The sequence below is a fragment of the Carettochelys insculpta genome, chromosome 1, assembly GCF_033958435.1.
Source record: "Carettochelys insculpta isolate YL-2023 chromosome 1, ASM3395843v1, whole genome shotgun sequence".
NCBI classification, from domain to species: Eukaryota; Metazoa; Chordata; order Testudines; family Carettochelyidae; genus Carettochelys; species Carettochelys insculpta.
Window position 1 is genome coordinate 360,400,229 of NC_134137.1, and position 27,049 is coordinate 360,427,277.

General features: G+C 48.0%; 1 protein-coding gene across 3 annotated transcripts in view; it reads right to left on the minus strand.

Annotated features, from left to right (window-relative positions):
* Positions 1 to 27,049, minus strand: part of CACNA2D1 (calcium voltage-gated channel auxiliary subunit alpha2delta 1) — a 720,757-nt gene that overhangs the window by 375,258 nt on the left and 318,450 nt on the right. The window lies entirely within an intron of this gene.

Genomic DNA, 27,049 nt, shown 5'->3' on the forward strand with positions numbered 1-27,049 from the left:
CAGCCTCAGTTTGTCTTCAATGAGAAAAAAGATATTAAAAACTTGTGTCCTCCAATACTAAGGTGTAATGAATCTAAAGGCTGCAGAGATTTTCTTTTAATGTTCTCAGTTCTGCAACAAAACAGAACTACTGAAGACTTGATCTTTGGAAAATGGAAAGCAGAAAGAAAGAATCACATACGTCAGTTGCAAGTCACATAATTCAGTGCACTTCTCAAATACTCTGTGCTCAGATACTAAATTGATAAGGACCATATAGCAAAAAAGAATGGAACAGAATGACTCATTTCCAGCTCACCAGACTAGAAGACCTATATGCTTCTTCTCTCAGCCCCTCAAGAGCTAGAAGTGTTTACTTTAACTAATATTGTAATTTCAGTCAGCGGAGATATGACAGATTTTTTTTTATTAAAAAGTGCTTTAAAAATCTGAACTTGAAATAACTAACTCATTCATTTTTACCTAAACTTATTATAACAGGCAGAATGCACAAACACAAGATAAAGAGATAAAAAGAGTCTATCAAGTTAAAGTATTGGAGGGGTAGCCATGTTAGTCTGGATCTGTAACAGGAACGAAGGGTCCTGTGGCACCTTATAGACTAACAGAAAAGTTCTGAGCATGAGCTTTTGTGAGCACAGACTCACTTCATCAGATGCTGGTCTTGGAAATCTGCAGGGCCAGGTATAAATAAGCCAGAGCAAGGGTGGGGATACCAAGGTTAGCTCAGTCAGCAAGGGTGAGGCTTACTACCAGCAGTTGATCTGGAGGTGTGAACACCAAGGGAGGGGAAGCTGCTTCTGTATTTAGCCAGCCATTCGCAGTCTTTGTTTAAGCCTGAGCTGAGGGTGTCGAATTTACAGATGAATTGTAGCTCAGAAATTTCTCTTTGGAGTGTGGTCCTGAAATTTCTTTGCTGTAGGATAGCTACTTTTAAGTCTGCTAGTGTGTGGCCTGGGAGATTGAAGTGCTCTCCTACAGGATTTTGTATATTGCCATTTCGGATATCTGATTTGCGTGCGTTTATTCTTTTACGTAGAGACTGTCCAGTTTGTCCGATGTATATCGCAGAGGGGCATTGCTGGCACATGATGGCATAAATTATATTGGTAGATGTGCAGCTGAATGAACCCACGATGGTGTGGCTGATCTGGTTAGGTCCTGTAATGGTGTTGCTGGTGTAGATATGTGGGCAGAGCTGGCAACGAGGTTTGTTGCATGGATGGGTCCCTGAGTTAGAGTGACTGTGGTGCGGTGTATAGTTGCTGCTTAGGATTTGCTTCAGGTTGGCAGGTTGTCTGTGGGCAAGGACTGGTCTGCCTCCCACGGCCTGTGAAAGTGGGGGATCATTGTCCAGGATGAGTGCTGGTGGCATAGTGTCTGAGGAGCAAGTCCACATAATTGTTTGCCTCACAACCTCAGTCGTGCGGAACGCAATGCCACCCACAGCCTCAGAAACAACCCTGACATTATAATCAAAGAGGCAGATAAAGGAGGAGCTACTGTCATCATGAGCAGGTCTGACTACCAGAAGGAGGCTTCCAGACAACTCTCCAATACCAAATTTTACAGGATACTTTCCTCGGATCCCACTGAGGAATACAATAAGAAATTACACCATCTGCTCAGGACACTCCCTACACAAGCACAAGAACAGATTTATACCAACACACCTCTAGAGCCCCGTCCAGGGCTATTCTACCTACTACCCAAGATCCACAAACCTGGAAATCCTGGACGCCCCATCATCTCAGGCATTGGCACTGTCACTGAAGACTGTCTGGTTATGTGGACTCTCTCCTCAGACCCAGTGCCACCAGCACTCCCAGCTATCTCCGAGACACCACTGACTTCCTGAGAAAACTGCAAGACATTGATGACCTACCAGAAAACACTATCCTACCCACCATGGATGTAGAGGCTCTCTGTACCAACATCCCACACAAAGATGGAATAAATGCTGTCCGGAACAGTAACCCTGATGATGCTACAGCACATCTGATGGCTGAGCTCTGTAACTTTATCCTCACACAGAACTATTTCAGATTTGGCAACGATATATACCTTCAAATCAGCGGCACAGTTATGGGTACCCGCATGGCCCCTCAATATGCCAATATTTTCATGGCTGACCTAGAACAGCGCTTCCTTAACTCTCATCCACTAACTCCACGTCTCTTGTTACGCTACATTGATGACATCTTCATCATCTGGACCCATAGGAAGGAGACTCTGGAGGAATTCCACCGCGACTTCAACAACTTTCACCCCAAGATCAACCTCAGCCTGGAACAGTCCACACAAGAGATCCACTTCCGGGACACCACGGTGCTAATACACGATTGCCACATCAATACTACCCTGTACCGTAAACCTACTGACCGCTATGCCTACCTTCATGCCTCCAGCTTCCATTCCAGACACACCACACGATCCATTGTCTACAGCCAAGCACTAAGATATAACCGCATTTGCTCCAACCCCTCCGACGGAGACAAACACCTACAGGATCTCTACCAAGCATTCTTGAAACTGCAATACCCACCTGCAGAAGTGAAAAAACAGATCAACAGAGCCACACATGTGCCATGAAGCCTCTTACTACAGGACAAGCCCAAGAGAGAAACCAACAGAACACCACTAGCCATCACCTACAGTCCTCAGTTAAAACCTCCACAGCGCATCATCAGGGATTTACAACTCATCCTGGACAATGATCCCCCACTTTCACAGGCCTTGGGAGGCAGACCAGTCCTTGCCCACAGACATCCTGCCAACCTGAAGCAAATCCTAAGCAGCAACTATACACCGCACCACAGTCACTCTAACTCAGGGACCCATCCAGGCAACAAACCTCGTTGCCAGCTCTGCCCACATATCTACACCAGCAACACCATTACAGGACCTAACCAGATCAGCCACACCATCGTGGGTTCATTCAGCTGCACATCTACCAATATAATTTATGCCATCATGTGCCAGCAATGCCCCTCTGCGATATACATCGGACAAACTGGACAGTCTCTACATAAAAGAATAAACGCACGCAAATCAGATATCCGAAATGGCAATACACAAAAACCCGTAGGAGAGCACTTCAATCTCCCAGGCCACACACTAGCAGACTTAAAAGTAGCTATCCTACAGCAAAGAAATTTCAGGACCACACTCCAAAGAGAAATTTCTGAGCTACAGTTCATCTGCAAATTCGATGCCCTCAGCTCAAGCTTAAACAAAGACTGCAAATGGCTGGCTAAATACAGAAGCAGCTTCCCTTCCCTTGGTGTTCACACTTCCAGATCAACTGCTGGTAGTAAGCCTCACCCTTGCTGACTGAGCTAACCTTGTTATCCCCACCCTTGCTCTGGCTTATTTATACCTGGCCCTGCAGATTTCCAAGACCAGCATCTGATGAAGTGAGTCTGTGCTCACAAAAGCTCATGCTCAAAACTTTTCTGTTAGTGTATAAGTTGCCACAGGACCCTTCGTTGCTATCAAGTTCAAGAGTCTATTCTTCTGTTTTAAGGACTTTCAGAGCTGTAGTGACCTTGTCTACAATTACACCTATAGGGACAACAGGCATAGCTACATAATACAGTGAAATACAGGCTGCCTTTACTCTGCAGTGGGTAGCAACAGTCCACACTGCTCTAGCAAAGGGAGGTAGAGGGGAAGGTTTCAGGCAGCAGGGAGGCATCAGGACACTACCACTAATCTGGGAAGCACTACTTGTTAGGATACATACTTGAACCATACCGGATACAGAGGGCCATTCATTTTTAATTTTTACTTTATTTTTCCTAAGAACTTATGTTTGTTTACTATAACAACAAGAGCCTGTAAAAACTGGTGGGAAAACTATTAATAATTGTGATGGGTAAATACTGGGACTTATTTTGGCCAATGGAAGGACAGGGGAAATGCATTCAGTAGATGATGGAATTCAATGTGGCTTGCTGCAGAACTAAAGGAGAACTCACAACACAGTGCTACCTTTGGATTTAAAACTATAAGGCTATATCTAGACTAGCCCCTGCCTTTCAAAAGGGGGATGCTAATAAGACACTTGGGGATATGCTAATGAGGTGCTGCAATGAATATGCACGGTCTCATTAGCATAACAGCCACCGTGGCACTTCAAAAGTGCCACTTTCAATCACAAAAGGATCCCTCACACTTTGAAATCCCCTTATTCTTATAACCAAATAGGAATAAAGGGATTTTGAAGTGTGTGGGGCCCTTTCGTAAAAAAACACCAGGTAGACGAGCGACATGCGATTGAAAGTGACACTTTCAAAGTGCTGCAGCCATCATTATTCTAATGAGGTGCTGCATATTTACTGCAGCACCTCATTAACATATTCTGAAGTGTCTCATTAGCACCCCCATTTCAAAAGGAGGGGGGCTAGTGTAGACATAGCCTATATGTTTACGACCCTAAAAACACCTTTCAATTTGAATAGTTTAGTGCTGTAGACTTAGAATAATTGCTGTAAATATCCACATTTAAAAAGCAGTCCATAGCATATGCAGTATGTACATTCTGCTTCATCCTTTTCTCCTGTTTTTATTTTTAATTGTTTGAATACTTCCTTGTGTTCTGAAATATTCTGATACAGATTTTCACCTTCTTCCCATTTTAGCATGTCAGATCTTTAAACATTATCTGCTACTAACCTGAAATGAGTAAGTGAGGCCATGAGATTAACCAGCTCAGATGCACATATAGGTCAGATTGTATGTGTGCCTGTTTTATGCATGTGTTTACTGTAGATGAAATACATACTCTTAGTTCAGAGAGCTGCTTTGCACAGACAGCCTAATGTATTATCCTAAAACATATATCTTATGCAATGTACCATACTTTTTCAAAAAACATGCTGTTTTTATATAGGTGAATGATACAAGCCTGGGTGTAAATTATGAAATAAAAACCTTTTGTAAAACTCAAGATTTTTTTTTAAATCAAAATATGTTTAAACTGAAAACAAAAGGGTTTAGATATATACCCTAAGGCACTGGTATAGGTATATTCTAGTTGCCTCAGCATCTGCACTGCTATTTATACCCATACTAGCTGAACATGCACAGGGGGGCTGACAGCCACTGCAGGGCTGAAGGCAAAGTGTGTGGGGCGGGGGGGCAGGGGAGCTGGGGCTCCACAACCACACAAGGGACAGGGCCTGAGATGGAAGGGTCAGGGCCAAGGTGTAGCCTCTACCAGCATATAGAAGCACATTAGTTTGATTTAGGTTTATACTCTTATGCTTTTAAATATATTAAACCTACACAGCTTATGCAACCATGATACTTTAGTCAACCTAGGCCACGTAGGCCTATGTTTTCTATCCACTTCAGCAGTAACACAAGTGACCTGCAGGAAGACTCTCTGTCTCCCCACTGAGGCAGAACGCCTGTCCTAACAGATTCTGTCAACAAAACTGAAGTGCAGACACTCCAGGAGGGACTCTTCTTGACAGGGGGCTTTTTGCAGGGGGAATTTGTTCATTCGTCCTGTTTACCAGAGCTGTTTATTGGTCTATTGGAACCGTTAAAGTCAAACAAGAATGTACTGGCCGATTTTTAGCTATTTGCGTCAATTTTCTGCTTCTCTTGCAACTGTGATCAGGGAGGTGTTATATTAACATGAAAATATAATGGTCCGTTGCCCTACTGACTAACCAATTTCATCAAAGGTCAGTTAAACTGGATCTTCAAGTACCTCCTTAACCCTGTTCCAAAACTCCAACCTGAGGACTGATGCATGGGGTGCACTCAAAAGGGGAGACCCCACATTAATGTCAGCTGTTAATGTTGGCATTTCAGCAAACTAGTTCAGGGCAGACTGGTATAAATAACACCCTGTTGCCTGTGAGAAGTGTATGGTCCAGTACCGAGGGTGTTCTCAATACCCAGTGTCAGTTGGAGCATCATCTTTGGCACCAATCCTCTATACTACTTAAGACTCTCTTATCTGTACTGTAATTTGCTATTTGTAACACCTTTCTCACCAATGGGTCTCAACCACGGGTCTCCGCTGAGGAGTAGTGAGTGTGGTAATGTTTTCTCATAGCATAGCATCACCATGAATGCATTTAAACCATTGACTGTAACTTAATATCATTAAGTTTGTATCTGCTGTTTCTGTTTACTGTTTTATCTCGTATTTCAATACCATCATGCTGCTAAAATAAACAAACCATAAGAGCTGCTCCTCTGGGGACCAGGGAAAGGACACGTAGGAGCCACTCTGGGAGTCAAGGAAGTGGGTCCCCTCCTGGGCAGGGCCACAGATCAGGAACCTGCTGGGACTGTGGGCAGCGGAGGCCATCCTCTTACACCTGGCTGCCAAATGGCAGAATGCCCTAGGCTACAGGTGGGCTGCCGCTGCCCTGGCAGCACAAGGCCACCCTGCCTGGACATGGAACAGGCCAAAATAAAGGAGGTATGCCAGGGCTATACCAAGACCTGGGGTGGGGAAGCTGTCTGTACTACAAGAAACTGCTCCAGATCCTGTGGGTTGAGGACAATTCACCACCAGCAGCATCCCAGGACACCTCTGAGGGGGCCCACCTCTCCAGAGCAGGATGCATGGCTGGAGGACCAGCAGCTTGGACCCAAGCAGACCCCAGGCCGGACTGCATCCTGGTGATCATCCTGGCATGCTCACGTGTAGGCAGGACATGTTGTGAGCCTTGCCAGGCTGGCTCGGGTAGGACCCCACCCTGTGGGTCCAGCATATGCACGTGTGTAAAGCAGCATGTCCCATCTGGTCCATCCATACAGCCTCAGGGCACGAGCACCTGCAGGAAGGGTCCCTGTGGCCAACACTTCTCGGGGTCCCACTTCCCCATGGGGTAGTAGTGGCCCCCCACTCACTTCATGGACTGAGCCTCCCCACCCCCGTTCCATGCCCCACCTTCCAACTTCAGACACCTGTCACCCCCGTCCCAAGGCCCTCCCCCACGTATATAGTTACATGTAAATAACTCTTCATACAGTTATGTTTTCCACAAGTTTTTTCTAAATTCAGTAAAGGTTTTATTTCTTCACAACCCACATGTCCCTCACTATTGTGTACGGATTGCAGGGAGGAGAAGGGAGGGGTTGTGAGGGGGATACGGGGGGGCTGCCAGCCCAAGCCCCCCACCCACTAGGGGTGTTCTGAGTGGTTATTGGGGTCCCTTGAAGAATCTCTCCCTCAGGGCCTCATGGATTCACAGCCCATCCTGGAGGGCCTGGCAGATGGGGCCCACACCTGGCTGTTGATAGATACAGCCTGCGTCTGCCCCCCTGCCAGGAAGAAAGCCTTCCCCTTCCCCTCCACAAGGTTGCAGAGAGTGCAGAACCCCCACAACTTGGGGGACATTCTGCTCCCCCATATCCAGGCATGTCAGGAGACATGTGAACAATGACTTCAGATGGCTGAAGGCATGCTTGAACTGGTTTTGTGCCTGGTTGAGGCAGGCATTAAACAGTTCTTGGGTGGGGTCCAGGTGGCTGGTGTAGGGCTTCATCAGATGGCGTGAGGGGGCAGGCTGCGTCTCCCACCATGCACAAGTCATGTCCACATCTCCAATGGCCAGTCCGCAGTGGGGGACAAAAGTGCCCGCCTACATCCTGTGGAACAGGTAGTAGTTGTGGAACATGCGAGCATCATGTGCCCAGCCCACCCGCCCAACGTATATGTTGATGAACCATCCCCAGTGATAAACCAGGGCCTGCAGCATGATGCAGGAGTACCCCTTTTGGTTTATGAACCAGGCTGCACTGGGACCCAGGGCACAGATGGGGAGCCCCAGGACATCAAATCTGGCCACAACCTCATCCTCATCTGCCAGGCGGATGACCCTCTGCAGCATGAGCCGGCTGATGGTCCTCACGACCTGTGAGGGGAGAAGACGAGACACACAGGTGAGGAACTGGAGGAGGTAAGACCTTTGCCCTGGAGGGTTCTCCATCCTCCTCCCATGTCCCCCAGGATTCCTGGGGCCCACACTGGGAGGCTGAGCACTGGCGGCAGGGCTGTGTGAAGGTGGGATGGCATGGTCCCCTGGGAACAAGGCTCCATCCTCACCGTGCCCCACCCCCAACCCTGCTCATGTGGGAACCTCCCACTTCAGCCCATGAGGGGTTTGCAGCCCGGGAGTGCCTTACCTGCCAGAGGACAGCCCCAACAATGGACGTACCCATGTCAAACTGGTTCTCCATGGAGTGGTAGCTGTCGAGGATAGCAAACTTCCACAGGACAATGGTAACCCTCTTCTCCATGGCGGATGGTGGGCCACAGGTGGGCATCTTGTCTGCTGAGGGCAGGGGAGAGGCAGGTGCAGAGCTCCAGGAAAGAGTCCTTCTACATTCTGAATTTCTGGAGCCACTTTTGGTTGTCCCGCTGACACATGATGAGCTGGTCCCACCAGTTAGAACTGGTGGGGTATCTCCAGACCTTCATGCTCACCCAAAGGGGCAGGTGCCAGTGGTACCCTGTGGCAGTGAGAGTGTTCTTCTCATCAGTGGTGTCAGCCTTACCCTCTGGAGGAGGAGAAGGAAGAGGGCCAGGATGAGGTGCAGCAGAAGCTGCAGCACCTGTGTGTGGGGCCAGCAAGAAACCCAGGGGATGGTGTGGCACAATGGCTCACTGGACAGATGAAACTCTCTCTCAGAAACAAGAAGTCCTGAGGCACCTTATAGACTAACAGATATTTTGGAGCATAAACTTTTGTGGGCAAAGACCCGCTCCATCAGATGTATCTGATGAAGCAGGTCTTTGCTCATGAAAGCTTATGCTCCAAAATATCTGTTAGTCTATAAGGTGCCATGGGACTTCTTGTTGTTTTCCAAGATGCAGACAACATGGCTACCTCTCTAATACTTCTCCCAGGAAGTGTATGAGACCTGTGGTAGCTTTGCTGCCCCTCAAGGAGGTAGACAAGCTTGAGCAGGGCAGGGAATGCACGTTGCAGGGTGGGGGGGGGGCCTTTAAGGGTGCACTGGACCAAATCTCCAAGATAGGGTCCATGAAACTGTGCCTTTTGGGGCACTAGGGCCCTTTCTGTACAGAAAGCAGCTGGGGAGTCTGACTGCTTTCTGTTGACAGAGCAATCCACTTTTGCATACAGACATGCTCTGTCAACAGAGGCTTTTCGGGGGATCTCTTCGGAGAGTAACTTGTGTCAACAGATTGCTGTAGTGTAGACATTGCCTTGGAGTTCAGCCCAGCTGCCATTGACATCAGTGAAGTCTGGCTCAGATTCATAACCCTTACCTGAACAGTGCTTTTAATTAGATATTTGTTCAGAAACCACAGTAAACAATCATATCCAAAGAAGGTGATAATGCACATGTGCTTATTCTATTGGTTTCTAGAAAGATGAGAAGATTTATATTACACTGAGCCCAGTCACCTCTCACCTTTATCATAAGCAGAAAAAAAAATTAATTAGCTGGCATGGTCAATATGGAGAGAAGATATGCGATGTATTTGCACTATAATTTTTTCAGATAAAGAGAGTGTTTGAAAGATAAAATAGTAACTGACTGCTTTTCTAGTCACCTGAAAGGGTTCCTGGCACCATGCTTAGCAGTGAAATTTCTCTTTTGGGTGGAAGCAATTTTTGAAATGATTTATATTAAAATTAAGTATTTAAAAGGTACTAAAATATGACCCTAAGAGACATATTAGAAAATGGGACAGGTCAGATTCAGCACTTCTCAAAAGAGTTTCTCGGGCCCATTAACACATCTTTTCCCACCTGAAGGCATACCAACTCTTCTGACAGCTTCCTACAGTACTAGCAAGTCAAGAAGAGTATATCTGAACAGCAACAAATTAAAATCTTCAGCTATCATAGCTCCACTGAGTCACTAAAGTCCATAGAGCTACCTCAATTTGCACCCACTGATAGTCATGCATGGTATTTTTTACACTAAGAAAAATGCCTCTTAAACACACAAGATGTTGAGGAGACTTTGCTCTAATCTGAACAGATACATGGCAATCAATTAAGGGTTCTAACACACAATCGGAGAACTGAATTAATGCCAGACTAGGTACTGTTTGGTTATAAGAGGTGAATTTCCAAAGCAGGGATCTCATATTTTATGGTACTTTGAAACCATTATTTATGAATGACAATTTAGATGAATGATCTAAAGCTGTAAAGAGATTTTGTGGTAGCTTTAGGATTTTCTGAAGTGTATTTGTGGTCTCAGTGTTATAGTGACCCCGTCAAAAATACACTGTGCTGACCCCATTGGGAGATCAAATACTGAACACTTACATATGTCTGTAATTCTGCTCTTAAAATTAGTATTAATCAGGAGCGACCATTTTGAATTGAACCACCTGGAATGGGAAAAGGTACTACAAATTAGATCAAATAGTGCAAGAGCTTCTGACCAAAGCCCTGAAAGATAAACCACAGGTAGAGCCCTGCAGCTCCTCAGATATCTGTTTTATACCCATGGCTCTCCCCATCCACGAATGTCAACACATTGCTAATTTTTGCAGATACAGATGAAGATATAAATTTGAACCCAAACAGGGCTCTTACCATATGGAGTGGCAGCCATTCTCAGGAAGAGAGGAATTAAAGAGAAAAAAAAAAAGGCTGCATAAGAAGTCTAGTCTAGAATTCTAGTATTTATCAGGCTTCATTCTCTTCTTACACTAGTCAAGGGAAATTCCACTGGCATTCAAAGTTATTCTGGATTGACACACATTAGACAGATAAAAATCTGGCCAAAGGAATTAATATTTTTTTCCTAAATGGAAAAAAATGCATAAGGAAAGCCAAGATGTTAGCATTTATCTCTTGTTGCATAATTGTCTAGGCCAAGTCTCAGTCTGGTCACATTCTCATACATTAAAAAAGAGAAGTTACTCACCTGTAGTAATGATGGTTCTTCGAGATGTGTCCCCGTGGGTGCTCCACAATAGGTGTCGGGCTCACCCGGCGCCGCAGATCGGAATTCCTCCAGCAGTTTCTCCTGGATCGCGCATGCTCCGGAGCACGCCGCTCCCCGCGCACCCCGGCCACGTGCGCGATCCGGTCCCCACCAGTTCCTTGACCAACCGCCTCAAATGCTCCTGAAAAAAACCAGACAGAGATCTGAAGCGGGGAGGATGGGCGGCTGGTGGAGCACCCACGGGGACACATCTCGAAGAACCATCGTTACTACAGGTGAGTAACTTCTCTTTCTTCTTCGAGTGGTCCCCGTGGGTGCTCCACAATAGGTGACTACCCAGCAGTAACCCAAGTAAGGAGGTGGGTAATTGGTTCATGTGCAGCTTGCCCCCGAGAGGACTGCTGTCGAGAGACGGGTATCCTCTTCGAATACCCAATGTAGGGCACAATGCTTGGCGAAGGTGTCATAGGATGACCAGGTCGCCGCTCTACAGATGTCTTTTAATGCGATGCCCTTGAAGAAGGCTGTTGACGCCGCCACCGCCCTGGTGGAGTGAGCCCTAGGGAGGGCCAGCAAAGGAGTCTTTCGAAGCTCGTAGCACAGTTTTATACAGGACACAATGTGCTTTGAGATTCTCTGTGAAGAGAGAACCTCTCCTTTTGACCTGGGAGCGAGAGAGACTAGAAGAATGTCCATTTTCCGGAAGAACTTAGTTCTGTCTATGTAGAAGGCCAACGCCCTCCTCACATCCAGGAGATGCAGGCGTGCCTCCTTGCTGGAGCTGTGAGGCTTCAGGTAAAATGAGGGTAAAACCATTGGTTCGTTAAGATGGAACTCCGAAGAAACTTTTGGAACAAAGGCTGGGTGCAACCTTAAGGTTACCGCCTCCTTTAAGAATACTGTGCAGGGCGGCGTTGCCATCACTGCTGAGAGCTTGCTCACCCTGCAGGCTGATGAAATCGCAAGGTGGAAGGTTGTTTTCATCGTAAGGAGACGGAGGGGAACTGTGGCTAACGGTTCGAAAGGTGGACCCGATAGCGTGCTGAGCACCAAGTCCAGACTGCATGATGGTGGAAGAGGTTTCTGAGGGGGGTACAGGTTTACCAACCCCTTCAAGAACCTTGTGACGATAGGATGGGCGAATACAGCGGGCCCTTCCTCTGTATGCCAAAAGGCTGATACAGCAGCGAGGTGGACCTGTAGCGAGGATAGAGAAAGCCCGCCTCTTTTGAGGTCCAATAAGTATTCTAGTATTACAGATATAGGAACGTCAAGGGGAGCTAACTGCTTGGCGGAACACCAGGCTGTAAATCGAGTCCATTTCTGCTTGTAAGTCCTCCTGGTGGAGGTCCTTCGGCTACATTCCAGGACTTGTTGTACTCCCTCCGTACACGTGCTCTCTCAGGAGCTGAGCCATGGATTAACCATGCTTGCAGACGCAGACCCTGAGGGTGCAGGTGCACTATGGACCCCTGAGTCCACGTGAGTAAGTCCAGCGCCACTGGCAGAGGAAGCGGTGGGCGGTCCGACATGTGCAGAAGCAAGGGAAACCATTGCTGCCGATCCCAAGTTGGGACTATGAGTATCATGCAAGCTCTGTCCCTTCCGGCTTTCTGCAGAACCTTGTGGATAAGCACTGTGGGGGGAAACGTGTAAAGTAGAGGGCCCCTCCATGAAATCATGAATGCGTCCCCCAAGGACCCCCGTCCCACTCCTGCCCTGGAGCAGTACTGGGGACACTTCTTGTTGTACTGGGTGGCAAACAGATCGATCTGGGGAAACCCCCATGTACGAAAAATGTGCCGTAGCAGATCGGAGGGGATCTGCCATTTGTGCGTGAGTGCAAAGCGCCTGCTCAGCTGATCTGCTTTCACATTGTGAGCGCCCGGCAAGTACGAGGCTTTCAACGTTATGTTGTTGGCGATGCACCAGTTCCACAAATCAGACTGCTTCCACACATAGAGCATGGGATCGTGCTCTTCCTTGTCGATTGATGTAAAACATAGTGGAGGTATTGTCAGTATTGATCCTGACTACTTTGCCGTGCAGGTAGTCTTGAAAATGTTTGCAGGCATTGAACCTTGCTCTGAGCTCCAGTATGTTTATGTGCAGTGTCTGTTCTGCAGGGGACCATAGGCCTTGAGTCACCTTGTCGTTGATGTGCGCTCCTCATCCTATGCGGGAGGCGTCGGTAGTAAGAAAAATAGAAATTTGTGGTTGGTGAAAGGGCACCCCCACTAGCAGATTCTTGGGATTTTCCCACCACACCAGGGATCTGCGCACCTCTGACATGGGCGACACCACCCTGTGGACAGTATGGGATGCCGGTTTGTAAACACTTGCCAGCCAATGCTGCAGGCTTCGCATGTGTAACCTGGCATTCCCGTACCACAAACGTCGCTGCCGCCATGTGGCCCAACAGCTGTAGGCACGTTAAGACCGGCACCGTGGGCTGCATGTGATGCCTGCACCAGCGCACTGATGGCACGGAAGCGGGAGTCGGGCAGGTATACTCTTGCTGTGAAAGAGTTTATGCATGCCCCTATGAACTCTATATCTTGTGTGGGTTTGGTCTTTGACTTTGCGAGGTTGATAACTAGGCCCAGCAAAGAAAACGTGTCCACTGTGATGCGTATCATGCGTAAGACCTCTGCCTTCAAGGCCCCCTTCAGCAGGCAGTCGTCCAGATATGGGAAAATAAACACCCCCTGTCTGTGCAGGTAGGCTGACACCACTGCCAGGGTTTTGGTAAAGACTCTGGGAGCCGACGAAAGGCCGAACGGAAGAACCCTGTACTGGAAGTACTCCTTGCCGACCGTGAAGCGGAGGAAGCGTCTGTGTGCCGGGTGGATTGTTATATGAAAGTAAGCATCTTGTAAGTCGAGGGCTGCAAACCAGTCTCCATCGTCCAGTGCCGCGAGTATAGAGGCAACTGTGATCATCCGAAAACGTTGCTTGCACAAGTAATGGTTGAGGCCCCGAAGATCTAAGATGGGCCTCCAGCCTCCTGTTTTCTTCTCTGTTAGGAAGTAGCATGAATAAAAACCTTTCCCCTGGAATTTTTCCGGCACTCTTTCCACCGCCCCTATGAACATAAGGTGATCCACCTCCTGCTTGAGACTCGCCTCGTGGGCAGCGTCTCTGAGGTGAGGCCTGGCAGGAGGCTTCGTCGGTGGGAGTGACTGGAAGGGGATCGTGTAACCCGTGGCTATGATCTCCAGCACCCATTTGTCTGTGGTGATCTTTTGCCATTGGGAGTGGAACGGTCTGAGGCGATGATGGAACATGAGATGAGAGTGGCATTGAGCGATGGTATTGATAGTGCAGCCCCCGACATCCCCGTCAAACTTGTTGCCTTTGGGCCTGCCCCGAAGGTGTACAGCTTTGTTGAGAACGTTGCCTGGGAGTTTTGTACTGCTGCTGCTGTTGATGGCGCCCCCTGGTTGTAGCCTCGTTGATATTGAGCACGCTGTGGTTGATAAGTGTAGCATCTTTGCTGAGAGTAAAATTTTTTCTTCCTGTATGGGGGAGTATAAATGCCCAAGGTTCTAAGTGTGGCTCTCGAGTCCTTACTGGAATGGAGGACCGAGTCGGTGGAGTCTGCAAACAGCTTTTGTGTATCAAAGGGAAGATCCACGATCTTCGCCTGCAGGTCTCTGGGGATACCAGATGTCTGGAGCCAGGATTCTCTACGCTTGACCACTGCTGTAGCTGCTGAACGTGCCGCCGTGTCCGCCACGTCCAGGGCAATCTGTACTCCCGTCTGCGATGCTGCGTAGCCCTCTTGAACAATCGCCTTTAACACTGGCTTCTTGTCTTCCAGGAGTGAATCCATGAGGGGAGTAAGCCTGGAGTAATTATCAAAGTTGTGGTTTGCTAGGTGTGCCGTGTAATTTGCCATTCTCAATAGCAGGGTAGAGGAGGAATATACCTTCCTGCCAAACAGCTCTAGCTTCTTAGCATCTTTGTCCGATCCCCCCAATTTGTACTGAGAGGCCTTCGACCTCTGCTGGGATGATTCGACCACCAAAGAATTCAGTTGTGGGTGACTAAAAAGGAACTCCATGCTCTTTGCCGGGACGAAATACTTCTTATCCGCTCTCTTGTTCGTAGGCGGGATAGAGGCCGGAGTCTGCCATATGGTAGTGGCTGACTCCATAATGGCTTCGTCCAGCGGAATAGCAATTTTGGATGAAGCCGGGGGTCTCAAATTTTTCAGGAGTTTGTGATGTTTCTCCTGCACCTCTGCCATTTGAATATCTTGCGTGAAAGACACTCTTTTGAATAGTTCTTGAAATTGTTTAAGGTCATCCGGGGGCAGACATCCCCGGGGACCATGGCCCCATCTGGGGAGGATGAGGAGGAACCACTCAGGTAAACCTCCCTCAAACTCTCAGGCTCCTGTGGTCGATGATACACTTGCTCGCTGGAGGATTGTGAAGGAAAGTCCCAGGGTTCTAAAACTAACTCCCCTTGAGACAACTGTGTTTCCATCCCAGATCGAGAATGTACATGGGGGTATTGAGCAGCGGGGGGGGGGACCTGCCCCTGGATGTAGGCCTGCGGTGTGTGTGTTGAGCATGATGAGGATGACCATAGCAGCATGGGCAAGGGCCCGGGGATGGAGACCTGGACCACGCATGGAGAGTGTACCCCCGATGTCTGGGAGAGCGAGACCTCCGCGACGACACAGAAAGAGGCGAAACTGGCTTGTGATAGTACTCCAGGGGATCCATTCCCAGAAATGGTGAAGGTGGCCCAAGCCATGGTGACATTGGTTAGAGGAACGGAGAGGGAGGTTCTGGATAAGCCGGTGGAGTCACAGGCCTTCGGTGTGGCGTGTGTATCACGGGGGGAGGGCTTGGTGCTAAAGGCAGCGCAGCCCTGTCCGGAGATGGGCTGCGGTGCCGGGTTTTTGCTTTAGCCTTGCCCCTCCCCTGCAGGGCTGGCACCGCCCCCTCCCATGCTGGAGATCTCGGCCCCACTGTCGGCGCCGCGCTCAGCACACTCAGCTGCGGTGCCGCGTGGGTAGTTTCCTCCGGTGCCTGCAGGCTCCGTGCCTCGCGTCCCTGCGCTGTTGGTGCCGCAGGGGCCGGTGCCGCCTGCGGCGGTGCCACGGATTCCGGCGCTTGCCTCGCTGGTGCTCTCGGCGCCCTGCATGCCGGCTGTTGTGTAATCGGGGCTCAGCCTCTGCCACGTGCGCTGCCGCGCCGCTGCTTCCCTCAGCTCACGGCTGGGGGCTCTGCGCGCCGCTCGTCCTGCTCGCTGAACTCACTGGCCAGGATCGAGCTGGGGAGAGTTTCCTCCTTTTCTGCACCGAGGGGGTCAGAGAGGCTGCCTTCCTCTTATGCAACCCAGAGGGCCCTTCTGGGTGAGGCTTCTCCGGCAACTCCAGCTGGAGAGCCTTATCAAACAAGAGCATTTTAAGCCTCATCTCTCTGTCTTTCCTGGCCCTGGCTGTGAGCTTAGCACAGTGAGAACACTTCTGGGTAACGTGTGATTCCCCCAAGCAGCGGATGCATTCACTATGCCCACTGGAGGCCGGCATAGCTTTGCAGCATGACTCACACTTTTTAAAACCTGAGGAGGCCAACGAGGTGAGTCCTTTACTGTTAATAGGGTACTTAGCGCGTAATCAGTGCCTTTTCGCCCCAAATAGCAATCACCGGCCTGCAGGGCAGCAGGCGGCCTAAGTGGCCTTCTCGTCCGATGGGGCTTGAACCAGGGCTAGCGGTTCTTCTCCTCTCTCCTTCACTCCTCTCTCGTTTTTCTTTTTTTTGGTGATATTCTCTTTGTCCTTGTTTTCTTTTCCTTTTTTTTTTTTAGTCACAAAAACAACAAATTACACGAAAACAGCTATCTTATCTGACTCTGGCCTTAGCCTGAGCAGATTCCGTCTGCAGCCAATGGCGGTTGAGAAGGAACTGGCGGGGACCGGATCGCACACGTGGCCAGGGGTGTGCGGGGAGTGGCACGCGCCGGCGCATGCGCAATCCAGGAGAAACTGCTGGAAGAATTCCAATCTGCAGTGCCGGGCGAGCCCAACACCTATTGTGGAGCACCCACAGGGACCACTCGAAGAAGAAATCTCTCTTCCTGTCAATTGTTGACATCCTACGTAAAGAATGGTAAAACTGGTTCAAATACAGTAGGAACTGTGTATAAAAATTTGTAATACTTTTCAGTTAACATAAGGGATAAGAATTGTAACTTGGCTTCAGATGAGGGCTGATGTACTGAGAGAAAGACTGTAATTGAGATACTTCCTACCAGATTTAAAGCAGGAAGTACTGGAAATCTTTTTCCCACAAACAATTTAAGCCCAGTTGCACAGATCCTGAAGGTTAGGATGAATTGGCTAAGCATCAGAGAAACATCGGAACAATCCACGTCTGCCTCATTTCAACATGTTATGCTCTATTTGTATTTTTTCTCATCATCTCCATTACACGATGCACAATTCTGTGAGTAGTAAGACCAGAAAGTGAACATACAGCTAACAACAGAATGTCATTTTCACACTATTTCAATAAGATCTATGACATGTCTCATTTAAATTATGCACAAATCAAAGATGTGTGTCACATAAATGAAGGTAGCACAGGGCCTTTCAGAGGAAAACATTCTTCTGCCTAAGACCATGACCATCTATCTGTCAATCCAGAATTATCACACTGAGTTAACTTCTCATTCAGAAGCACAGGGTCTCATCCAAAACCTCTGAAACCAACAGAAGTCTTCTCTTTGATTTCATTTGGTTCATTAGGTTACTGCTATAAGGTCACAGAAAAGACAGACACACTCCATCATGGGCCTGATTCTCCACTGATTTGAGCCATTTTTATTTTTTGTCGGAGATGCCCCCACCCCCACCGCCCATCACAGAGCTTGAAATCTGCAGTCATTGTGCTTAGTTCTCCATTTCCCTGAAGCTTGTGTACACATTTCTACAAGCTCAAAGTGACTAGAAAATGGTACCAAACTGGAATGATTGCATTTCCCATCTATGTTGCTCTGGTGCAATCAACTGGACAAGACCCTATCCAGCAGAGAAGCTGGACCACTTTGTATAAATACAAATAGCCACAGGAGGTACAAACCAGTGAAGAACAGTGTCCACCTCTGCCTCTGATATCTGATTTCTTTCAGCCATCTCAGAAGCTGAAAAATCATGTTAGGCAATCTACCTCTTTTAACCCAGGCAATCAGCAATACAACTGGAAGGATTTTTCAGCTGGTGCTTTTAAGGTACAACTTTTTGATCCTGACTCAACACTTGAGAAAGATTATAAACAGTTCTGGAGACTGAAGTCTCCTATTCTTAGGAAAGGTCAAGCAAAGCAAGTTCCGTCTACTGCTCCCCCCCGAATACATGGACACTATGACCTGAAAGAATCACCTCTCATGTTAGGAGAATAAATCTCGATCATCTTTTCTATCCTTTGCCTCTCTGGTGAGCAACTCTGCATTACAATTTTATGCAGCCAACCCTCTCTCTTCAAGAAAACTAAAAAGGTATGAAAATATATGACCCAAAACAGCATTTCTATGACCTCACTATACCTCAAACTTAAGCTCAACTGGTAATCAAACTTTAGTCGATTTTCACATCACACTAAATATTACATCTGAAATACGAAGATACAGGACATCAACATGGTCCCTAAAAAGTACAGAACAATACTATTGTTCTAAAGAAAACACACATATTGAAAGGAATTTTTAAGAGCCTCTTTTTACATGGTAATTAATTCCTACCAGTCTGCATCGCAGTCTCCCTATAAATAAGTGGATGCTAATAAGCCATGCACAAAGACTCTGCTCGTTAAAATACAAATGAGATGTTCCTTAGATTTATACATATGTAAGTACAATTAACATTATGGGCCCAACTGGAAACAAAATTGCTTTAGGTAGCAAACCATTGCAATGCAATCAAATGTGATACCAAAGGTAGTTGGAAGAGATCCATTTGAGGAATCACAGCAATTATTTCAACACAGAACATTTTCCTTTCACAAGCTATTCCTTCATTTTTAAAACCCCTGAAATCCAGAAGAATAATCAGACTATTAAAAGTTACAAAAAAGACTTCCTTTCAAAGTCTCAAGTAATTCAGAGTAGTAGCTGATGAGGTATGGCCTATTTAGCACTACTGGTTTGTATTTCTGATAGCTGCATTAATCCAAGCTCATTTATAAGTACAGATTTTGTTTCTCCAGCTCTATATTCAGCAAGGGGATTGTGAGCTGCTGGGTGTGAAGGAAATTAAGTATGGCAGTAAACTAAGTGGGCTTCCCCTCATCCCCCTTTTCTTGTTATGCTTCTGCAGTTCAATATTTTGGATTCTTCCTTACAGTGTCCACATGGGTCTTCATAGACCGGACACTTTTATAAGAGGCACATTGTATTTTATGGCCTCAAAGGCAAGCACAAATCAGATATATTTTAACTGACATTGTGTTTAATTAGAAAAATATATTCTACAAACCAATATTTAATGAAACCTACCATCCTTTACTCCAGAAAATACCCAGGATCTCTAATATTCCTTTGAAATGTTAAGGCACCTTTTCAGTAATTATTCCCATTGCTCCAATGTTAAATTATTGATGCAAGGCATTAAGAAGTTATTAGACTCTATATAAAAGTTAAAACTCTACATTATTCTTGTTAAAATGGGTCTTTAAAAGAAATTCTGTAAAGAAATCCTTTGGTTTCTATTTAAGATTGCAAAACAATTTCAAATAAAGACTTATTGGCAAAGTACCTGCCTCTTAATACTTAGTTAAAACTCTACTAACAGAGTAAAATTTGTTCCATCCACACAAACCCAGAGCATTGGAGCTCTTTGGTTCTAATCCATTGCTGCTTAAGTCAACAGAAAGATCCACTGACTTCCATGGGTTTTGGAGTAAACTCTATGAAGATTAAGTCCCATGTGGCAATACTGATCCTCAGAACCAAGATGTTTGGTTTGTCATGCAACACTTCCATGTGCTATTCCAGGCCATAGGCTGAAACAGCAACTGCCTGAGACCTCTCATTCATAGGACAGTTTGGGGCAACTTCCTCGAGCCCTGTGATTTTTTTTGGGGGGGTATGCTTCAGGGGGACATGGAAGTATGGAGTGTAAGGTGGCTGGGGTGGGGGGGAAAGAAGGGAGATTAGAAAGGGTCCTTGGACCAGCATCAAGGGTCAGGACCACTCCTGCATTCACCAGCCCTGTCAGGAATCAGAGCAATCTGCCCCCAACCTATTCTGCTTCTCTGGCTCCCAGCACCTCGGGGGGGGGGGGGCAGGACATGAGGAAAGGGAATTTTGAGGGCAGGCTGGAGTACAGTGGAGGAGGGAAGAGGCAGAACAGCATCTGTCTAGGGGCAGCCCTGACTACCACAGTCCCTCTGTGCTTGTTACAAAGAGCACTGAAGACACTGGATGCATGTATTTCCCCAAGCCACATGCACAGGCTTACTTTTAGTCACATAGGAAGTCCACTGCATTAATATGCCAGCCCTATGCTCCAGGTGTGAAGTTCACCAATAAAAAATATAGTCATAATTAATTTGCATTTTGTGTTATGTTTAATTCATGATTTTCTTAATTTCAAGTCCTTTATGAGGCCATGCTTCCCTCCTCAAGTCACTACAGAATGCTGCAGTTTTCAGTTTATACTGCTACACAAAGCAAGTTTATGAAATGATAAACAGGTCCCCTGTGCTTATATTTAAGGAAAATTCATATATTGAGACTGTCACAAGAATACAATGTGCAATGTTGGCAGATTCATTGCAGCTTTCAGGAGATTTCTGAACCTGAAGTGTTCTGCAGTCTCTACTTGTTATCTCAACCTGCCACACCAAAACCCCACTATCCATTGAGTGGAAGTACATCTTGCCCACATGCTCAAAGTCTGAGATCACTAGAACTGGGACTGGGAAGAATTTTCCCTGGGGGCCAGATTTGGCAAAAGTTGTGAGAAGAGAAGAGAAATATGCATCAACACTGTTCAAGTAAAATAAATACTGATCTGAAGCTCTAATACCTTTTCTTTCAAAGCTCAAAATCTCAGAGTTTAGGAAAAACTGAAATAAACTTCATTTACTTTTGCTTGCAGTCCTTGTATAGTAACAGTTCTCCATTTCAGCTGGAAAATGAAGCTAGAAACTAGAAATATTTCTGGAAAGTCTGCTCTCACGGCATTAAATCTCACTGGAAAATAGGGACTCTTCTCAACAAAAGTCTTTTTTTTTCTGTCAAAATTTGAATTTTATCTGTATTCTTCTAATCAACCACCTACGTTTCATACACCTCCCCCACTTAAACCCCCCTCCAGTCTCCCAGTCAGAATCTTTATTAGTTATACATGAAAGTATCAGGAATTTTATAATTACGGATAAACTGGATATTTAGAGTTCCATATCAATTGAACCTTTGGAGATCAGCCCCACACTAATTAGATGATGCTAAAATAATTAACCAATGCTACTAGATCTCTGTCTCAGTACAACTCTAGGTCAGAGACATCTTAGAATCTTAATTTATTTTAAACCAGGGCTGTTATACCATTTAAAATGTTCAAGATTAAACATGCAATTAAAAAAAAATCTCCATTAGTCACACTGCTAAAACAGTAGGACGCTAATTGAAATTTATTTTGTATTTTGGATGCTTTTAATGCATTTTCAAATGTGTTAATTTCAATTATAACAGAATAATAAGTGTGACTACAAAATACAACACAAAACTTACATACAGACAAACGCAAAAAATTAAACAATGTGAAACTTTAGAGCCCACAAGCACATTCAGTCCTACTTGCTCATCCAATCACTCAGAGAAACAACCTATTTGGAAAATAATGCTACCTGCTTCTTTTTCAAAATGTCAACAAAGTGAGAACAGACATTCACGTGGCAGTGTTGCAGCCAGTGCTGCAAGATATTTATGTCCCAAAACCTGCTAAAGATTCATATTTTAACCACTATTCCAGAGGACATACATCCCATGCTGCTGAGTTCTCCTTGATTATGATCCAAAGAAATACAGACCAGTGCCTGTTCATTTTCATCACCTGAGTGAGATACCAACAGTAGAAGGGTTTTGGTGGTTCAGGTTCTGTAGTTTTCACTTCAGAGTGCTACTCTTTTAAGACTTCTAAAAGCATGATCCAGACCTCATCCCTCTGAAACCTTCTCTGTGTTTGTCAAAATTGCAGTAACAGTGTTTTTAAAACTAAGATGTCCTGGATCATCATCCAAAAATGGCTATAACATGAACTATATGGCAGAATGCAGGTAAAACATCAAGATATTTGTAATTCTCAGTCAAGGAATTTGATCAGAAATGTAATGAATACATTTTTTTAAACATAATTGGCATGTGCTCTGGAATGGTGGCCAAAGCACGAAGGGGCAAACAAATATTTAGCATATATATAAATACCATGGACTGCTGGCTACAAAGTGTCACGCGAACCCCTGTTCTTACTTTCACGTGACACTATGAGTAAGAAGTGGGCAGAATTATCTCCCATAATTTCTTCTCTTAGTGGTTGGCTGAACAAGAAATAGGATAGTCAACTTGGGGACATTGTTTTGTTTCTGAGGCCAGTTATGTAACAAAAAAAACCAAAACAAAACAAAACAAAAATCTACATTTGTAAGTTGTACTTTCACAATAAGGATATCACATCATAGTACCAGCATGAAATGAACTGAATAAAATACTATTTATTTTGCTTATAATTTTACAATGCAAATGTTTTAATCAAAATAATACAAAGGATGCTCTCTAACACTGTATTTTGTGCTGCAATTGAAATCAAAACATTTGAAGAAAGGAGAAAAACATACAAAATATTGAATAAATTTCAACTGGTACCCTATAGTTCAACAGTGTGATTAAAACAGTAATTAATCAATATTTTAATTATGATTAATTTTTGAGTTCATTGAATGACTTGATGAACAACAAATGGCATTATTTTAAAAATGCTTCCTTTTTCTAAGGTTGGTATATTTTGCACACTTTTGTGGTGTAACTGTGCAAAACACTTGCATGCAGGACAAGTTGCTACAACAGATGCTCAAACTTTTCCTACTGGCATACTTCTTCTGTACCTCTACACAGACCTCAGAACTTACACCTTTTACCCTTCCTCCCCAGAGCTTCTTCCACTGAGATCAGCCCACAGAATCACTTTGTACAACTTAGCTTCCCCAGTTATAATGGGGATGCGGGAGGGTTGCTTCCCCCCGCCTCCGCCACCAAGCCCTGTGGGCTATCATTGTGCTGCAGTATGGCTGTCAAGACCATTGCTGATTGTGACTTAATTTAAATCAGCAACAGACTGTGTCCAAAAAAAAAGCTTTTTTCTCTTCTAACTCATATGTATGGTGCTGAAAGAGTTTTGATCACCTAAATGCAAGTCCTAAAAAAGAAGTAACTCCATCCAACAAGGCAAGCAAGTTCATTCACTGTGCAGCCATGAGCAAAACAAGAAATAGATGAAACAGACTCCACAGAAAACCTACAGTATAGCTTCTGTTCCCAAAACAGTCATTAGGAGAATGAATCTTGCCATGAAAAGTAAAGTTTATCAAAAAGATCTGTGGGCAAGCTAATTTGATCAGGCATTTCCTAAAAAGTAGGCCAGAAAAGAAGAAAGATTACTTCTGGCTAAAATAGAGCAAATTAAATTATAAGACGCTTAATACATTTATTCTAAATTTAATTGTATAACCTAAGGTCAAGGTTATTATATTCTGCAGAGTGTTCTCATCCCATTTCAAAACAGTTAGGCACAAGCTTGGTTTGCTGATACTTTATTACAAATCCAACTGCAGATTCTTTCAGCTTGTAAGATACGGGCTACGTCTACACGTGAAGCCAACATCGAAATAGCTTATTTCGATGTTGCGACATCGAAATAGCCTATTTCGATGAATAACGTCTACACGTTCTCCAGGACCGGCAACGTCGATGTTCAACTTCGACGTTGCTCAGCCCAACATCGAAATAGGCGCAGCGAGGGAACGTCTACACGTCAAAGTAGCACACATCGAAATAGGGATGCCAGGCACAGCTGCAGACAAGGTCAACGGGCGGACTAGCGCTTCCGGGGCAACAGCTAGCCGCTCCCTTAAAGGGCCCCTCCCACATACACTCAGCCTGCACAGCACGCAGTCTGAGGAGCCATAGGCACACAGACCCCGGGCGCCGCAGTCAAGGACCCCCAGCAGCAGCAGCAGCAGCAGCAGCTACAGGTCCACCCAGCCCTCCCGGCAGGAGCAGGGCTTGCCCTGCTCCATGCCATGTGGGAGGCAGCTGAGCACCTCCTTGCCCCAGGGGAGGAGATGCCCCCAGGGCAGCAGGGCTCAACCCCTACCCCTGCAGCACCCCGCTCCAGCCCCCGCCTCACACGCCGGCGGCTGTGGAGCTACCCCACCACCACCGACTGGTGGGAGCGGCTGGTGCTTGGGGAGTGGGACGACGACCACTGGCTCAGGAACTTCAGGATGACCCGCCAGACATTCCTGGAGCTGTGCCAGTGGCTCACCCCTGCACTCAGGCACCGGGACACTGCCATGCGGTGTGCCCTCCCTGTGGAGAAACGGGTCGGCATCGCTGTCTGGAAGCTGGCCACTCCGGACAGCTACCGATCCGTGGGGCAGCAGTTTGGTGTCGGAAAGGCCACCGTCGGGGCTGTCTTCATGGAGGTAAGAGAAACCACAGGGGGAGGCCAGGGCAGGGCAGGGGGGCCAGGGCAGAGCAGGGGGGCCAGGGAAGGGCAGGGCAGGGCAGAGCAGGGGAGCCAGGGCAGGGCAGGGCCACGCACACCCTGCTCACCCCTCATTGGGGCTGTCCCATGTGCTTTCTCTGCAGGTTGTGCGTGCCATCAACGCCATGCTCCTGCACAGGCTCGTGAGGCTGGGGGACCCACATGCCACTGTTGCCGCCTTTGCCACCCTGGGCTTCCCCAACTGCTTCGGGGCTCTGGATGGGACTCACATCCCCATCCGCGCCCCACACCACAGTGGAGGACGATACCTCAATCGGAAGGGCTACCATTCTGTCGTCCTGCAGGCCTTGGTGGACAGCCGGGGACGTTTCCAGGACATTTACGTGGGCTGGCCTGGCAGCACCCACGACGCCTGGGTTTTTCGGAACTCGGGCCTGTGCCGCCGGCTGGAGGCGGGGACCTACATCCCCCAGCGGGAGATCCCTCTGGGGGACACCACCATGCCCTTCTGCGTCATCGCAGATGCGGCATACCCCCTCCGGCCGTGGCTCATGCACCCCTACGCGGGCCATCTCTCCGCTAGCCAGGAGCGCTTCAACGAGCGCCTGAACCGTGCGCGCCAGGTGGTGGAGTGCTCATTTGGCCACCTCAAGGGACGCTGGCGATGTCTCCTGACCCGCCTGGATGCGGGCCCCAACAACATCCCCCAGATTGTGGGTGCCTGCTGCGCCCTGCACAACCTTGTGGAGAGCAAGGGGGAGACCTTTCTGCAGGGCTGGGCCGCGGAGGCCGGCAGGGCACATGTGCAGCCACCTGCTGCCCCCAGTCGGCAGGTGGACCCAGAGGGGACCCGGGTCCGGGAGGCCCTGCGGGCCCACTTCGACCAACAGGCCGCGGGGTGAACTCTGCCCAGGCCCCCAACTGCCCGCCCCTTCTTCCACCACACTCCTGCCCCAATGCCCACACCATGGAGCACCCCACCGCCCCCCCCCCCCCCACTTGTCCTGGACAAATGACAGCACGAACTTGTGGCTGAATGTAAACTTTTTTTTTTGTCTTTCAGAAACTTTTTTTTTTTTTGGCTCAATAAATATATATGTCAAACACAAACCAAAAAGTAGGGACAAACGTTCCACAAAAGCAATATGTGCACAAATAAAACAATACAACAAAGCAAACAACTGTGCGCCACCAAGAAAGGAAACCAGGGAGGAGAACGGGGAGAACTATTTACAGTGGGGGGACGGGGCAAACGGGGGCACCAAAACAAAAGAGTCCAACTATATACAACAAGGGGGGGGCCACGTCCCAGGCCCCTCGTCCCTATAGCCCAGCACTGGGCGTGCCCGGCCGGGAGCCCCGCCGTGCCTGCAGTCTGGTCCGCGGCTGGGTGGGAGCGGGCTGGACCGGAAGGTATCGGTGCCGGCGAGTCTCAGGTGGCTCCAGGGGTCCCTCGGTGCTCTGGCCCTCGCGGGTGGGTGGTGGGGCGACGGCGGACGGCCCGGCGACGGCCGGAGCAGCTGGTGGTGGGGCTGCAGGAGCGGGGAGGGCGGGCGATGGCTCGGCCGGCGCGGCATGGGGGGCCAGGTAGTCGACCAGCCGGTTGAATGTCTGCATATAGGCCCCCCATGCCTCCTGGCACCAGGCCAGCGCCCGCTCCTGCAGCTGGAAGTGCTGCTCCGAGACCTCCAGCTGCTGGCGGAGGATGGCCAGCAGCTGGGGGTCCGTCGCCGTCGCCGGTAGTAGGCGCGGGGTCTGCCGTCTAGCCCTCCGCGGGGCCGGTCGTTCCTCAGCCGAGGGGCTGCCCTGGAGCGATGGTCCCGGAGGGCTCTCCGGTACAACTGAGGCCTCGCCGGCGCTCTCTTCCGGTCCTTCGGATGGTGCAGGTGCAGGTGCAGGACACAGGAGAGGAGGGGGGAAAGAAGAATGGAGACAGGCGTTAGTGTGGGCCCCGAGCCGTGGCCTCTGTCCCCCCCGCCCTGTGCTGCAGGTTCCCCATACCCGTCCCCGGGAGATGCTGCTGTGATGGATGGGGTTCAGGGGTCCCCCTGCCCTGCACCCCGTCCCCTGGTGGGAGCGACTCTCACTTCACCCCACAGGGTCTGAGAGCAGGAGAGCTTTCTTAGCCCACAGATGGCCAGTTTCTGGCAGGAGTGACAGCACCAGCTGTCGGAAGAGACAGTCCTTCCAACCCGTCGTGGGGAGAAGACCCCAAAGGGGGCCCCTCTGGGATGCAGCTTTCCCCCTCCTCTGGCTGGCTGCCTACCAGCTCTCCCTTCCCCTAGCCTCTACCTGTGGCCCCCGCCCTCGCCCCCCAATTCCAAGCCAGCTCGGCTCCTCCCTCCTGTTTGTTCAGGGCAGAGGTGTCACCTGCCAGCTGTAGTGCCAGGATCCTCC